This window comes from Drosophila ananassae, chromosome 2L (assembly GCF_017639315.1).
Source record: "Drosophila ananassae strain 14024-0371.13 chromosome 2L, ASM1763931v2, whole genome shotgun sequence".
Lineage (NCBI taxonomy): Eukaryota > Metazoa > Arthropoda > Insecta > Diptera > Drosophilidae > Drosophila > Drosophila ananassae.
In genome coordinates this window covers 15,685,299-15,702,931 of record NC_057927.1, presented here as the reverse complement: position 1 = coordinate 15,702,931, position 17,633 = coordinate 15,685,299, and the positions used below count along the sequence as shown (strand labels likewise).

The 17,633-nt window shown below is 43.1% G+C and overlaps 1 long non-coding RNA gene across 3 annotated transcripts; it reads right to left on the bottom strand.

Moving 5' to 3' along the window:
• Window positions 1–15,478: 15,478 nt before the first annotated feature.
• On the bottom strand, window positions 15,479–16,833 carry LOC26513780. 3 transcript variants are annotated; one of them, XR_001409062.3, is made up of 3 exons: window positions 16,454–16,794; window positions 16,153–16,399; window positions 15,479–16,082 (listed from the first exon to the last, which is right to left on the bottom strand). It is a non-coding gene; the product is annotated as an uncharacterized LOC26513780 (long non-coding RNA). The 3 variants fall into 3 exon arrangements; XR_004309771.2 differs by having other exon boundaries at window positions 16,153–16,395; XR_001409061.3 differs by having other exon boundaries at window positions 16,153–16,833.
• Between the last annotated feature and the right edge of the window lie 800 nt (window positions 16,834–17,633).

Below are 17,633 nucleotides of genomic sequence, written 5' to 3'. Positions count from 1 at the left end.
CTCACTCAACAGTCTGCGGGTTGAGATTTGAGTGGCAATTTGAGTGAAACTCTGACTGGCCGAGAGCTGTGCTATGGGGATCCACTATTTTCCAGACGGACATAATGCCATGAATGACTCCAGTTGATAAGAGATTAATTGTCGCAGATAAGGGGATTTAAATAAGACTTTGAACATTAAAGCAAAACCCTATTTAAGTTAAATAGCAATTGTCTTTTAAGGCTTCCTTTAAAATATATATAGTTTTGGTTTCAAAAATCGGGTAATACAGATACGTAACTTCAATATTTAACTATAAATAAATATTAACTAAAATAAAAATATAAATATAACTAAATAAAGTTATATATAAGTATCATAAGTACCGGGTACTATCCTTAGGATAGAAACTAAAGTAACTTTAAGTGTCTCAACATCTCACTTACATCTACCCATATACTTAGTAATAGAAATAGTTCTTATACTATCAATAGCTTGAACTAGAAACACTTAGGCTATAAGCCATCTCATCAAAAAAGTTACCACATTTTTTGAATCCATGGGAACTATCCCTAAAAAGATACTTTACCAAATTCCAAATAGGTTTTCTTTTAACCTTTTTATACCCGTTTATAACCCGTTTAAATAACACTCCCATCACATAACATAACATACATTCAAAAAGACCTGCCCCCTATTTTCTGTTTTCCTAAAGCATCTCCATAATTTTCTTAATGAACGATTTTCTGTGTGAAGGTTGCTATTGTCATTGTGAGTTGGCTCCAAAAGGGTCATCAGGGGTAGAAGCTTTTGACCTCAGTCTGTTGCTTTGATTCTGAACCTAATGGCAAATGACAGAATATGGCTGTAACTGGTTGTTGCCAATTACACCTACACCCTCAAACCCTAATGCACTGGCCCACACGGACGTGTGTAGATGCATATTCATGGAGCTGGAAATGTGCGTGTGAGCCCCCAACCTCCGCCCCCTGGAACTCCCTTTGTTGAATGCAGTTTCAATGGCATTTGCGAATCGCAATTGGCTCGTAATTGCTATATTTAGCGTAATGGCAGCCAAGAACCCGGCATTATGTGTTACGGGAAATGTATTTGTGGCCCTCCCACGCACACACGAACTTTTCCTCTTGGGGACTTTCGGTTTCTGTGTCATTAAAGTGGAAAGCCCCGTTGAAAGTGGGTTACATTCCAGCCATTGCCTTCAAGTCGGAGCTCTCAATAAAGACTAGGAAACATAAGCCACCTTTCCCTTTCAAAAGAGAGATTTAAGGACAATTTTGGACAAACCCCATTTACTCTTCCAAGCATAAATAAATCCCTATAAATAGGAACTCCTTACATGTCCAGGAATAGCTACTCCCGCCCTGTTGTCAAGGGCATGAGAACCAAAAATACTCAACACATGTCCAGAATCCCCAACGTCGACAAGGCTGAGATGGGATGTGGATGTGGATGGGATTACCAGGCCCAGGTCTCAGGTCCCAGGGACTCTGGTGCGGCTTTTCGCCTTGTTTACGCTAAGATGGCGTATTGTATAACATCATTATGTGGACTTCGTTCATGTTCATGTCATAATTTTGCAATGCCCTGGCCGCGGCGGAGTCAACAGCACCAGCAGGAGCAACGCATTCCAAGCGCCAGTCTTCTGTTCCCGTCCTGTTACCAGTCTTAGGCCCAGGCCCAGTCACTGTCCCATTCCCATCTCCAGCCGCGTCCAGGCTTCAGTCGGGAATCTGGATTCGGGAATCGGCATCTGCCTCGGTCTGAGTATTGGCATCAGAATGTGTCGCCCGCTGCATGTGCCATGTTTTGGGGCTGCGTAATTAAAAATAAATTTTCGCCCTCTGGGTTGAAAGGGATGGATTTATTTATTGGGTTTTATAGGATTTTAATCAATTTTAAATTAAGGATTATTATTTTATCTTATGTCACAAAAAGTCATATATAAAATAACTTAATAGTAAACTTGTTATTAGCTTAAGACACTGCTGGGATTTTGGGTATAATTTTTCAGGATAATATATCATGACACTACCTAACAACTATCACTATTATTGTGTATTTTCATATATATATTTTTAAATTATTTAATTAGTTAAGAGAAACCCCTTAGTCTTCCTGATACGCTCCTGTTCGCAGCCTAAGGCTTGCACAACACTTTTGTTACTCTTTTAATTTAATGAATATTCTGGGACAATTTATTAGCGAACATATTGATTTCAGCGTTTGCCGTGTTCCAGCGATGTCTTCTGCGGCTGTGTGTGCAAGTGGGCTTGTTGTTGTTGCCAAGTTTATACGGTAGTTACCAACATAAATAGCAGCAATTTGGCCAGACACCCAACAGTCGACAGCGAGTGGAGTGGCGGGGGTTACCTGGCCGATCTCTGGCACTGGACCCGACCCGGACGCGATCGCTGCTTGTGGAACAAGCGTACAATTAATATGCCCAGCCTGCCGCCGTCGCCGCCCGCACCACGGGCGGTCGCCCGCCGATCGGCACAGGTCCCCAACCGTAGCCATGATACCTCCTACGACCCCTCTAGACCCCCCGACGACCCCCTGGTATCCCGGTGTCCCGATCCTGGTGAGAGAAGGCCTTTGCGAAAACGCTCCAGCCTCGACCCTAACTCTGGGGGAGCGCCATCCCCTCTGGTTTCCGTGACATCCCTCTGGTTTTTGGATCGGTCGAAAGCTGCCGCTGAGTGCGATTTATAGCTCTTAACAAATTGTTAATAAATATTTTATTTATATTGATGAGACAACATGAAATTATTCACAATTTACTCACCCGGACTCGAGCGAGTGTGCGTGTTTCCGCAACTTTCCAATTGCTCCTGAAGTTTGAAACTTTCGACCATTCTTTGGGGGGTGTATAGGGCCTAGTTCCATAAAATATATAATAGAATTTATCCCTTATGTAGGGAAGAAATACAAATTAAAAGTTTGCCTCGGCAAGAGGGAAAAGAACTACTTTTAAATTGTAATTTCATTTCAATTACAAGGAACTCTATCGTCGATCAAGCTTCTTGACCCTGGAGTACTCCCTCCCATAGTTCCTGATGAAATAATTCCTCCACACAGCTGGGCATTTGTTTCAATTACGCCAGAGATATACATATACCCATATGATTGATCTGTGTCCACTGTCCAGAGCACCCTGTAATTAGCGCGTGAAATGTTTTCGCTTTATTATCGCTTATTTTTTCGGCCAATTGAAATGGAATTTAAATGAGTTTAGTTGCGGGCAGCAAACGGCAGATAGCCGGAGTAGTGCAGCCACAATATGGTGTGTATACATATGTACCTCCAGTTCCAACCACTATCATGGTCAGCAGCTGTCAATCACAATGATTTATGCCGCCGACACGATCTCAGGGATCTGAGCGATCTGAGAGATCTCTGTGCATTTGCCTACATCAGCGGGGCAATTTATCTTTCCGCAGTTGCAGCGGCGAAACTCATCAAGCGTCGGCGGCTTCTTTCTTCCCTAATCGTTCTTCCCCAACTCACCTCCCCCTCTCCAGCCCGGGCCACCAGCCGCCCCCTACCCACCATCCAGGCACCGCCCCTTTTCCAGCGACTGGCGCTTGTGAGTTTTTTCATTTGAATTTCATTTCATTGCTTAATTGTCGCAACTTTTGATGAATTGTTTGTTTGGATTTGCCGCGACATTTCCACAGTTCTTCAAGTTTATTTGGGGAAAGGGGTTATCCCCCCCCCATAGTAACATTCGATGTACTATGTCATCTAGTTTAATCTAACGCAGGCTTTTATTACTAAATTATTCAATGCATACGAAGGTAGTACCAAGTCCAAAATCACCTGAGAGGTAAGGAATCTGTAGAGTACATTGCGTTATTACTCGGGGTATTCAAGGACAGGAAATACATGCTATTTTATTTGTCTTAAATAGATTATAAATGTATATATCAAGTACTACTCCTTACTTAAAAGTCTACTAAATATATTAAGGCTTTGTATAGATCCTGGACAAAGATCGTCAATTCTTCATCTCATTCATCCCCTGCAAAAATGAGCATCGGTGGATGAATGAGCAAAGACTGGAAGCCGATTTAAAAGAATCGGCCCAGAATCGGAGTATATAAAATAGTCGGCCAAAGATTGGGGCTACCACTGGCTAAGGATTGGGTTGAAGCATCGGTCGAGTGTAATAATACAATATTGGCCAAATATAGGGTAAAATATACATATACGGCATAAAAAAATTGGTTTTATAAAAAAAAGTGCACTATTTTATTCAAAAATCTGATGTAACATATCAGGAAAAACTTAAAAATAAAGGTGGTTGTTTATCATTATTATCCTTATGAACATTTCTGAGTTTATTCTTGATCCGGCCTTTACTCCTAGAGAGCCTAGTGCCCTAGAGAGCACTCTTACTAGCCTAAGCTCCAAAATTTAAATTTTAGTAAAGTTAAAAAGTACTTTATTATCCTTCCACCTTAAATGCGTTTATGTCAAAACTTGTTTGCTACAAATGTCTAATATTTCTACTTTTTGAAAAGCCTTATGTTTTAAATTCCTGTCTACGAATTGCATCTGAAGACCGAAGCCTGGGGGGCCTCTCTCGATCGATGGCAGATGTTTCCCCTGTAATTTGGCATTGTTAGCCGTCTGGCTTTTGGCCCAAACCGAGCTGTTCGTGCCGCTTCTGGCGTTGCGGCGGCCATCTTGGCTACCTACTGGAGCCATTTACATTCGTCTGGGAGTCTGGGAGCAGGAAGGCCTGATCTGGGGAAGGGGGGCGGGAAAAGGAAAAGGCCGGGATCGGGACATTATCTGTGCTTTGGCATCTCAATTTACCAATCAAATAACAAATGCGCCGCCAAAGCTGCTTATTAATGGCTGCCAACGGTGGAGACGCGGCTCCGTCAAACTCCGATCCCAACTGCATATTCCGACCAGACTCCCATCCCCGAGAGACTCCGAGATAATTTCCACGAACTCTCCATTGTCGATAATAATTGATTTGATTGATGCTTCGACGTCTGATGGTGCGGCTTCGATTCTTTCCATTGTTGATTGGTCCCCGCAGCTCCTGCCCCTGGCCGTGCCCCTTTCTGTGGCAAGCCTCTGTTTTGGTTAGGAAGCAATTATTGGTATCTCGGTCGTCTTTGATAGTCTGTCGGCCTGAAAATGGCGTTCTATAGAGTCTTTCTTCAGATATGAGTTATATATCTTTTTCAGATTCTTTGGCAGCAAAATGGGGATGTTGTTCTGTACTAGAACCTGGTACTGGGATGTGGTAGTTACCTTCTTATTTTAGCTTAAAAGATTAGATATTCAACTATAAACACAGTTTGGAGTTGAATATCTGCCTCATAAAAACACATATAATAAACAATGACCCCCCAACTATTCAAACTTTCGCATATAATTTATTATCAAGTGCAGTATCTCGCTCTAGATCGAAGTTCTGACCCTTTCCTTTCAGCCTTGTTAACAAATTACCCCGAAACAAAAGCCCCAAGGGGAATTTGCAAGCTCATCACGGCGCGTCGGCTCAGATTACGATCGACATCCAGGCCCTATGTCCGCTGTCCGCTGTCCGTTGTTTACTGTCCGTTGTCCGCCAGCTGACCTCAAGCCATGTCCAGCGTACATGGGGGATCTCTATAAGGAAACAAGTGTAAAACGTTTCATGCAAATTGAGCTAATCTTCTGGCCACATCAAGTGTGATGGGGATATGGGATGGAGGGCTGCGATCCCAATATCGTCATTGTCATCGAAACCGTTGCCATAGTTTTCGCATAAAGTTAAGGAAACACACAGAGCTGATGCCAAAATTCCCCTTAACTCCGGACTCCGGCAGAGCAAAATTAATCTTCATTGGAAACGATCGACAGGGGGAGGAGGATCGAGGAGTAGTGAGCGGCAGGAATGAGGTCGCTCCTCTTGGATTGAAGCCGCCAAGAAAAATTAGCGCAAATGATTGACAGCCTAAATGGGAATTTAATGGTAAACTTAAGCTTTGTTTTTGCGGATGCTGTTCGAAGAGGCTGCCCGGGCTGCCCCAAGTTTCGTTATAATTTGCGGCAGAAATAACCCTGAAGGATCGGGAGAAATCACTCGTTGTAAAAAGTGAAAAACAAAACAAAATTGATACTAAATTGATGTTTTTTTTCAAGAAACAATTTGGTCCGAGAATAGTAATACATGAACCGTTATAAGGAGTTTTTAAAGACGGATATTATATAAGGATTTTGTCAGAAAGAAAGATATAGTGGGTCTGAAGGCCCTGCGCCTTAGATTGTCGTAATACATTATTTTTGAAGTTTGTGTAATGGATTAAACTAAAATATATGGAGTATTATTAAATAAAATATTGTTTGGAAATGAAGAAATTATGTTTCAAGGAGTATCCTTATAGTAATCCTTCAAGAGAGTTCTTAAGACTGTTAATACAAAAGGACTTTCTCAAAAAGAAAGCTATGGTGGGTGAAGTTAGTGTATGGAATTGAACTGAAATTGATAAAGTATTCTTTAAAAAGATGTACTATATGAAGATGAAGTTGAAGAACCCATGTGCCCAAGAATTTCCTTATAGGAACCTTTAAAATGAGTTCTTAAGACTGATAATAAAAGAATGTTTCCAAAAGAAATGCCATAGTGGGTTAAAGGCCCTGTGACTTAGATTGTCGCAATCTCGTATGTTTCAGGTTCGTGTAATGGATTAAGATGAAGAAACAAAATATTTTTCCCATGGGGCCCTGGTTACCCTTTTAGCTCCTGGCTCCTGCCTGGACTCCTCATCTGGCACTCTTCGTATCTGCGGACATTTGAAATGCTTTATTTGCATTTTGATGGGACGAACTGCCCAGGCGGGGGGGGATTGGAGACAGAAGTGCATTTTTGCACGCAATCCTTGCACCTACTGCAACTGCTGACTGACCGACCTGACGTCACTCGCTGCGGCGCGCTCCAGACAATTTATGCGCCTCTGCGGGCTGCCTCCTTCGGCCTCCTGTCCCTTACCCCTCTACCACTACCTCCCGCCCTGTCCCTGTCAGTCAGTTATCGATATGTCTGCAAAGGACTGGGACCCGGGTCCCGTGTGCGTGTCATCAAGTTGGTCTAAAGTGACAGTCGCGATTTAATGGCGCAGAGTCGGTCAGCGAAGGCGTGCCCCACGGACCAGCCCCCCCGATCCGGCCTGCCATCGGCCTGCCTCCCCCCCGTCCAACACATACACTCACTCTCCATATAGCGAATGAATAATCAATCGATTTCAGTTCAATTAGCACCTTTTAGTGTGCAAAATAGCGCGACTCAACCCGCGAACTCGGCCCACTCAAGGAGTTCCTGCGATTGCGGCTCCTGCAACTTTTGTTCGCTGTCAGTTCCGCTGTCAGTGATTGTCAAAAGCTAAGTGCAACACCAATCCAGCACTCCACAACCCCCCTTTGGCCAGCTCAATGCCAGCGCTTTATAAACACATAACTGCAAATTATTTTTGCCATTGTAAGGTTGTCGGTTTTGGTGTGTATTTGTGCTTTGATAGAGCCGCAACCTTCACATAGAAAATCTCTCAACAAGAAAATTACAGGCAAGAGAGTTATATAACTAGAGTTCGACGGGAGTGGGGGAACCGGAGGGCCGGCCGTTCACCAAAGTGGGCAGTACAAGTTTCATTATATTTTTTGTCTTTATAAAGGGTCTCTGCCACATGCTGCCTCTTTCTATGTAGGGGATTAGGTTCGTTCTGACCAATTTTTTGTTTTTGGGAAAAGGCAAGGAAGCCGAAATAAAAAATTGAAAATTATGATTGGCTTGAAGCCGAATTTTCTGTGTAATTATCTTCGAACGAAATTGAGGTCCCTGTGAAGGGGGCTTCGAATAGGACGATCTGGACGACAGCGTTTGTGGTTTCCGCCGCCTGACTGCCAGGGCTTCAAGTCAGCTGTCCTGTCAATCAAATTCAGTTCATTAAATCCGCTAATTTCCCTCGGAGTTATTAGTGTTATCTATTGTATCCGGCTGCTGGCGCCAGACTTGGCTTAAAACCAAAGCCAATTAATAAACATTAGTATTATGGCGGCTGCCGTTTAATTAATAATTATGTTATTTACATAACTAATTCAAATGAGTTGGTGGTAACATGTTCATGCCCAGTTTTCATTAGCGATACTTGCTCTAATCTTACCCTGTCCTGTCCTCCTCTTGGCCCGATTGGTCTGTCTCGTCCGGCTGGCTCTTTCCCGCCGATTTATTTTGACTGACTGGGGCTTAAATAAGCCAGAAAACCGGATTAAAACAGGGTTATGGCAGTACGAATTTTGGAATACTCTGGCTTTAAGCTCCTATTTTCTATAAACCCCAAAGTCTCATGTATTATTTTAAGTCCCTCCCAAAACAAGTAATTTTCTTCAAAAATGATAAAATTTTTATTATAAACTCACTTAAACTGTGAATTATAATTTTATGTACAATATGAATTATTCTGCTCCAATGCAAATTATAACTTAACATTTAAATTACCAATAAACTGCAGCTTCGCCCGTCTAGCCCAGTTTCGAAGGCCTAAATGGCTCCACCGACTTTGGCCAATTAAGACGACTTTTGGCGTGATGGTAGTGGTTGCCAGTCGGGCGTCGGCTAATTGCAATTAATTATTGCAGTAATCCATCATACATACTCGGATCAGTTTGTGAGTATGGGTTTTGGATTTTTATTTATTTTTTATTTTTTGCCCTGCTTGACTTTGGCGGCTTCTTTTTGGCAAACAAAAAATAATGGAAGTGGAATACTTTAGCGGGCCGAACACGCGAATGTCGTATAAACAATTCCCTTCCTTACGGCTGGTTCTTCTGGGCACTGTTGATGTAATGCAAAATGCAAATTAGACCAGCCAACAGGCCATATGAACAGGAAAAATAGAAAAGAACCTCATAAAATTCGCTCAAAGTCAAATTGGATTAAGGATTGCATCATGGAACTGCCAGGTGAGATAAGGAAAGGCTTGAGAACTGCCCAGGTGAATGGAAAGATACAAGTCTGCTTCCATGGGAAAGTTAATAAAAAAGTGTAGTGAAATATCCCACAATTAATCAATAAAAAGGCTTGAAGATAATGTATAAATGTAGTCTGATTTCCTGGTAAAGTCTATTTATTCTAAATAATATCCCTTTACAAATCAATAATCAGGACATTCACTTTTAAACCTTCTTGTTGCGTGTGTCTCTCTCTCATGGAAGTTAAAACTTTTCTTGAACTTTAAAAATGTTATTTAATGTTGTGACGTGTACTTAGGCCTAAAAAATAAAAATAACCAATAATAAAGTAAGAAACGCGGCGGGCGTCGATTATGAAGATTAACAAATGTGTGCGACAATTGTCAACTTTAATTATTAACTAATTGTGTCTGAATTATAAAGAACTGAGGCAGTCGCTTAATTGTCGGGTAATTAGGCAGTAACAAAAAATTGTTGGTTTGCCTTTTTTTTGGTAAAAAAAAAAACAAAAGTTAAACATTACATGGCGCAAAGGGAACGAATTAGGCTCCGCCCCCCAAGGTGCTCCAAGAGAGAGAGAGCGAGAGAGTCCCATTACCGGCAACAACATGGCGGGTTCCGTTTCCCATTTCGTTCCGGCCACTGGAAACTGAGTCGAAACTCACTCTTTCTGCTCTTTGAGCGTGGCTTGAGTGAAATGGAGGGAAGCAATTCAACTTCAACGCCTCGCAAAGTGCAGACACCGCCGAAGAATGGAACAAAGGTAACAATTGCATTCGCACAACAGCAACTACAGCCCCGTCGCTCACCAGCTATTAATTATTCTAATTTGCACAATTCCCCCCCACAAATGTGATTTGAGTGTAAACACACTTAACAACGCCGCACGGGGAGCGGGGGTCGTGGGTGGCTGGATTTCAGGGGGGCGGCTGAAAGCTCGAAATCTAGATAAGAAATGCGACAGCGACTGGCAGACTTCCTCCGGCTGGTTAATGCAGCGCAAATTGCCCGTGTTACCTGGAGAACCCCAAGGGGAACCCTCCCATCCCGAAAGTGTTTACTAGGTCTGAACAAATATTTAAAATCAAATACAATATAGAGCGCAAAAATGCATTTTCTATCCATTTTTTCTATTATTGGGGTCATTTCTAAAGGATTTTCTAAGTCTAGGGACTACATTTTTTTTTTTAGATTTTTTCTCAACTTTTCTGGAGGTCCTCCTTTAAAACTGTGAAACATGGAAGGATATTGTGAAACATAGCCATATCGTTGGAGGCAGAAAATTTTTAAAATTTTCAGATAAATTCTCTGGTGGTTAAAATTTTTAAAATTTTCACATTTCCCCCATTAAAATTTTCACATCTTAGTCAATTTTCACCCGATTCTTGATCGGAATACCTTGAACTATTTGTATATCGATTCCCCGTCGATCTGCATCAAAATCTGGGGACAAAATATCTTTGAAATTTTTTGTCAAATTTCCTGGGGTCCCCCTACAAAATTTCGAGAAACCCATGAAAGGTCATTGTGAGCCCCTCTGAAGGCCATATCTTTCCCAATTTTCATCCGATTATTGATCGGAATGCCTTGATCGATTTTTATACCGATTCTCCCTCAATCTGCATCCAAATCTGGAAACAAAATATTTTTTAAATTTTTTGATAAATTTTCTGGGGGTCGCCCTCGAAAATTTCGAGAAACTCATGAAAGGTCATTGTGAGCCCCATGGAAGGTCATATCTTTGCCCATTTTCACCCGATTCTTGATCAGAATACCTTGAACGATTTGTATATCGATTCTCCGTCAATCTGCATTAAAATCTGGAAACAAAATATTTTTGAAATTTTTTGTTTCATTTTTGTGATAAAGTCCCTTGCAAAGAAGTGTTAGATAGTCCCTACCGATGTTTATTTCTTGTTCAATTTGCATCGGATCCCTATGCCGAAAACCTGAATCAAATTGTAGATCCATTTTATATCAGTCTACATCACATTATTCTTCCACCCACATAAAATATTCCCCAAAAGTATTTTTTATTGCTTCAGAATCATAAATCATAGAGAAAGGTCGGCTGTCGAATATTTGTCAGGTTTCTGTAATTTCTCGAAAGGGTCTGGAGTTTATTCTATTTGGGCTAGTTTGCGCAAATAATAATTCACTTTAATTAATATAATTTGTTTATGATTACTGGTAAACAGAAATAAAGTGTTTTTATAGCAATTGGAAAATTGCGTGTTAGTTTTGGTAATATTTTAGTTAATGTCTTTATTGATTGGGCTGGACGTGGGGGATGGTTATTAAAATGCCCGGGGCTGGGGTTGTTTCGGGACAGTTCTCCAGTTTCAGAAAATGTCCTTCCAGCCCCTCTTTCAAAAGCATAAAAATGCATTTAGTACAATTTCCATTTTGAGCGAACACGAGTTTTGCATTTGCATTTTTAACGAGTGAACTTGACTCCCCGATAGAGCTCTCTTCTAGCCACTCTGCAAGACAATTAAAAAGTCATAAAAAAATGTACTAAATAATGTGTTTTTCTTTTTACTTTTTTTTTTTTGTTCCAAGAGCAGCACCTGAAGACCCACCTGAAGTTTTGGGACACACCTTATCGAGGCTAACACACGGCGAGGTCTGCGAATAATTTTTTTATAAAAATGCGCAAATAAAAACAGAAGAACGGGCCGGGAGAGAAAATGTTTAAAAATAAAGTCATAATTTTCAAAATGATTTATGAATTGTGCGGAGCAGGGAACGGCCAGCAGACAGGCTGAGAGATGGTGAGAGGGCCCGAGGGGGCTTGTGATTATTGCACATTTTATTTAATTTCTTTTTTTTGTTTGCTCTTATTGCAGCGCTTTTTAAATTAATTTCTTTGGCGCATTGCATTTCGGTCTCAGGTCTCGAGTGTGAGTCGAGTGTATTTCGCAATTCTCATGGGCGCTGGGGCAGGGACTGCCAAGGGGGGCTGCCGGCGAGTGAGAGCCCAGATCGGCATTAGCATAACCCGGCACGCATACCGTCTGCTGTCTGCAGAGCCGCTGAAGCCCAAAGGGTCTGAGGCTCTTCTGAGCGCCTTTGGCTTTCATTCGGTGCTTGTTAAATTTCGACATGGCCTCTTATGATTAGCTGAATTATGCTTTTAAAATTTGCATTGCGATAAGATCTGGCTTAGCGCCTAGCTAGGTCCGATGCCCCCGGCGCGGCACTATCATTTGAATAGAATGCTCTGGGAAGGGGCTCCAGGAAGGGTTAGTCTGATAATCGAAACATTAAGCGACTTCAAGGGGTTCTGTTCTGACTAATTGTAGAAGGTAGGGTGCCTTTCAGTCTTTATTTGATTAGAATCTTTCACTTCTTTACAGTACAGTATATATATATATAAGTATATATAAGTTCGAATTGTAGAAATCGAACCAAACCATAAGCAACTGAGCTTATCTTGATATCATTTTCTCGGCAATTACGAATGCAAAACCATTTCTTTTGACTGACTCTTTCTTTGGCTAAAACGGCAATTAAGCGGCCAAGAAAATACTTATTTCTTTTGGCTTTCAGCAGTAATGAGACTGGCCGAGGAGGGGGAGAATTGGAGGTCCCAGTACGCCCCTGCTTGCATGATAAAATTTGCATTTTAAGTTGTGTTTAAATATAAGTTTTTCTCTGTTTCTCGGCGCAATTATTTATTGCTGAAAGTGCAACTAGGCGTATGCTTAACTTTGTTGATAATTGGAGTGAGAATAAATTCATAATTTATAATTCATATGTGCTGCTGTGTTTTTTTTTTTTTGCTTCTTTGAGCGGCTGGCTTGCAATTTGAAGTGCACAAAACATGAACGCTAATTAATGTGATTTTTAAGCGTTGAAAAATTGCAGTCATTTGGATATATATTTTTTTTCTTCTGGCTGGCTTAAACGGTTTTCTTCTGACCGATTCGGGGCGCCAAAAAGGCGTGACAGTCGCTGACCGGCAGACCCCATGATTAGGGCCATTCAAATCGCCGTTTAATGGCCATCATCAAGGCAACCAACCACCTGAGCCCTCCAAAACCACCCACTCCCTGCCAGATTCGCCCTTCGTCCATTTTGGAATCGTATGCAATTTGCCATTTGTCAGCTATTTTGCATTTAACCCTGCTCCAAAGTGTGGAGTGTTCAGCTCTCCTCCACCCACCACTCACAAGTCCTTGCAACGTGTGTGGGCGTCACTATATATATCAGTTACTTGGCACCAAAGCAAGCCGGGCCGGGCAGAGAAAACTAAACCGAATCGAACCGAAACCATGCAGTGGCTGACAGCCAGACCGCAAACCTCCAACCTGCAACTCAAAATTCAATTCACGGGGACAACTTGCTAATCGGTTAAATTAGCCGTAAAAGAATGCACCAGTCATCGGGTTACCAAGCCGGGGAGCCAGAGCCAGAGACAGAGCCAGAGAGATACTCCCTCGCAACGTGACAACCTCGCCACTGTCAGGTGGAGTCGAGTTGCGGCACGCTGAGGTGCTTGCCCCTGGCTTATGATAGACGTGTGCCACGGCCTCGGTCGCAGGCGCCAAGAAAGCAGAGGCACGGCCTTTTGAGGGATAATCCTGGGGCCTATACGATCCCCCTGCCACGGGAGTAAGCACTACGCAGCTGAGATACATACATATATGTATGGGGGAATCTTCATATGCATTCAGAAGGGGAGAAGCAATAGGAATAACAATATCAATACCATTACCCCAGCCCTGCCAATATCAATGTCAACAGGTTTCTGTCTTCTCCATGATCGGGGGATCTGGGGACCTGGGGACCTGGGGATCGGGGATCTCGGCGATGCGATGCGAAATATTCCCGATACGATCTCGAGTTTCGCGCAACGCAACCGCGACGATCTGCCGCCGGCGGAGCTTGACTCACACCCCTGGACTCGGTGGAAGAATGGGATGGATGGGGATCTCGGAGTCCTTTGGCGTCTTAATCATTGTTATTTGGAGCCATTAGGGCCAGTGCTTCGGCTGCTGGTGTTTTCCATCAGCGGCAATTTTGTTGACAATTCGGGGCCTCCTTAAAAAGATTACGGGACCGGGGCTTATCATTAAGAGCAGTTTATTGAATACGTATTTTTTTTTTGGGCCTGATTAATGGGTGCGGAGCAGGCGCGACAGGTGGCCGGGGACTGGCTCTGGCGATCCGTCGCTCCACCGACCGAAACAGGAAACAGGGGACCTGGGTCCAATAAACGTCGCCCCAGAAAGCATCGAATAAATTCTCAATTATCGCCCACGCCTGGTCTAAGCGAATTGGTATTAGCTCACTTGGCGCATAAATAAAAACGTTTTCTGGCCTCTCCTGGCTATTTAGACATCACAGCTTAAGGTGCACCGCAAGAAACGGGACTGCTGTTGAAGGATATCTGGCGGGAGGCCTGTCACAGATCCTTCTCTCAGTGCTAGCAGAGCCAGCGATTGGATCGTTTAGAACCTTAAATACTTCCATAATATAGAGCTACAATATCATTTTGTGGCCCCGCGGCTGCTGCCATTGATCAGGATGGAGGGAGGACTGGCGGGAGACTGGACTGGATAAAAATGTTTTGGCTTCGCAATCCAGCCAACAAAATGCGGAAACGTGCCAGGCGATTCACAATCGCACTCTCTGGGGTTCTCGGACTGGATTCTTCAGACTTTTTGCTTTGAATTGAATAGGGGGTTTCGCATTTTACCCAGTACCAGCTGAAGCTCTTGGGAGTATTGTATTTTGATACATGGATGCTGAATATTTAAACTTGTAGGAGAATCTTCAATGAAGTTTGTTAGAACTTTGTAAGTTTTTATGACATTTTCTTGATGGTACTACTCTAACACATCATTATTTATACTTTTTTATATGTAGTTATAATATATAAATGATAGTTATTACTTTTCTAAATTGTAGGTCATTTAAAAGTTGAGCTACTTTCCTTCAAAGTGCCCTGTTTGCTATTATTTTCAAGAAAGAAATCCATCAAGAAGCAGGCAGCGCCATCTAGTGTTTGGATTAGCCTCGGGGCGGTCTGGGGTATTAGAATGGAGCCCGCCTCCCCCTTTCACTCTCTCTCGTCCTGCGGAGCTGTGGCTTGTGTAAACACCCACTAAACTGCTAGAGCCAGAGTCTCCAATGGTTCATAAATCATCGCGATAACAAATTACCGCTGCTGGATGCTGGAGAAGGGCGTTCGGAAAGCAGCATGGAAGTTACAAAAGATCAATCTTATTTGCGCCCCGAAAATGGCCAAAGTTGGCGTTGTTTTGAGGCGCTTGGCTGGGCCAGTCTTGGTCTCAGGCTTCACGTCGCAACTCCCAGGATCCGAGTTCCGAGTCGAGTCTGTCCGGTCGATTAATTTCGGTTGGTTTTGCTCCAAACAGGCCAACATCTCTCTTTCTTTTCGCTGCATTATTATTATTATTGTTATTGCACTGCCAGCTCTAGCCACGTCCCATCCTCCCCAGATACGGGCTCTGCCCTCTGCTCCTCCAGCTAAACAAACTTACAATTTAGATTGAATTTATTTGAGCGCATGGCCTAGACGAGGAGCAGCCAGCCGGGCTGCCTGGCCTGGCTCAGCCTGCTGCCCATTGAGATCTTCATTTGCTGATCTTTCTGGGAACATCTCGGCGGCGTTGACCCCAAAGGCAGCTCCCCAGCTAAAGCTCTCCAGTCCAGTCCGAGATCCAGCCGAATCCACAGACAGAGACTGCGTATCGGGGTCTTGTCCGTTTGTCCATCTGTCCGCGTGTCCGCGTGTCCGCTTGTCCGCCTGCCTGCCTTTCGCTTTGTGTTGTGCGTCGTTCTCCTCGGCCTCGTCTCGCCCTTTCGGCCCAGCTCGCTTTTTGAACTCTATTAAACTCAACGGATTTATTAATTTTGCTGCCGATTAACTGTTTCAGATACCGCTTGACCATTCCGGCCCTGGCTCTTAACTCTTAACTCGCAACCGAAACCGAACTGGCTCCATAGTGTTCAGTCTCCAGAATCCAGTATCCGTTAGCTGCATCGCTTCATAAATCATATTTTGTTTGGTCTCTTGTGGCAATGTGGCATTCGCGGAGGAAATCACAGCCAGGGCATCGGAAATTGCGAATCTGCGAGACCTTAAAATGCCGACAAAGATTGACATTCGCATAATTAGACAGTCTTTTGGGTGAAAAAAAAAGGAATTACCTTACCACCTTATAGGGGGTGAGCTTTTGGCATTTGTTTTAATAACAGCGTCAAATACATGACACGACAACGGACACATAAAAATGGCCATAACATGGAAGCCTAATGTTGGAAAAAGTCAAACATGTGTATCTTTCAGATACGTGCTGGCTCAAAAAGCAAATATTCAGTGATTTTGATGACAGGGCTTGTTGGAACTAGATACTCTACCGATTTAAGGGGATATGCCAGTTCCATTAGAGCCTTTCTATACCAGTAAGGATATCATGTCAGAGAACCCTATTGAGTTGAAAGTATCTACCATTTCCAGGACAAATCCAGTCAGTCTGTCGAACCACCCTTTCCAGGAAGAGTGCTGGAAGAAAAATGTCAATCCGAACTATGTCAGCAATGCAAGGACGCCCGGGGGTGAGAGGGTGGTTGTCTGCCGCTTGGGTTGGCTGCCCCTTGGTGGCAGAGTGGTGGTGGTGGTGGTGGCACTTATCTCGCGCAATTGATCGCGGGTTGTTATAGCCGTTGTTGCTGCTGCTGCTGTTGGCTTTGCCTTTTGGCGGCCATTGTTTGCATTTTTTTTTATTCCACCAGCTTTTTGTTGTTTCGTGTTCTGTGTTCTGTCTAAAATGACATTTTTGTCCGAGCTGTTGTCGCTGGTTTGTTTGCCATGCCCATGGCAGGTCTATATGTGTGGGTGAGTGTTGTTTCCTTTCCAACAAAGGCAGCCATTTTCGGACTACCGCAAACGGCAATTATAATTGCGGCTACTTATCGGACAGTGGGTGGGTGGGTTAGTATGCATAATGGCTGGTGGATGGGGTGGCTGGGTGGCTGGGTGGTTGGGTGGTTGGGGGCACTGCATTTTTCTAAAAGGTAAACATCGCTTTTTAGCCAGTTGCTGTTGATTGTTTTGGATGGTCGACCCACAATGAATCGAATCCCTGAATACCCATCTAAATCGGTGTAATTTACTAAATTAAATCGTATAAACTGTTCTCAGTAATCTGTAAAGCGATTATATTCGACTCTTAACAATAAAATACATATGGAATTTAAGTCAGGTTCTTCAGGTTCTTTCGGGTATACCTCTGGCTTCCCATCAAAGACTGCACTTTGTTTACTTTATAGCCTTCCCTTGTTTCGGGCTTACAACTTTTGTTTATGTATTTAGAATAATTATATTTAATTGGCGCCGCCAATGGATTGGAGTAAACATTATATGGGGAAATGAATAGCGGCCATCCCTTCTTTCTGAGGAATTTTATGTGACCCTTTCCCTTTAGACCTGTAGACTAGTTCGATAAAAAAATATTTGTTGCTGGTTTTTGTGCTTTCGGCTCGCTAATGCTTTTTACCCTACTTAATTGGCAAATTATATAGATCCATATGGAGGGCTATAAAGGGGGGGCTTGTCTAGATGTGATCACCCAGTCGTGCCTGGCGCTCGCCAAACGCGCATCCCGCGGTAGGAAATAGGAGTGCGCGGC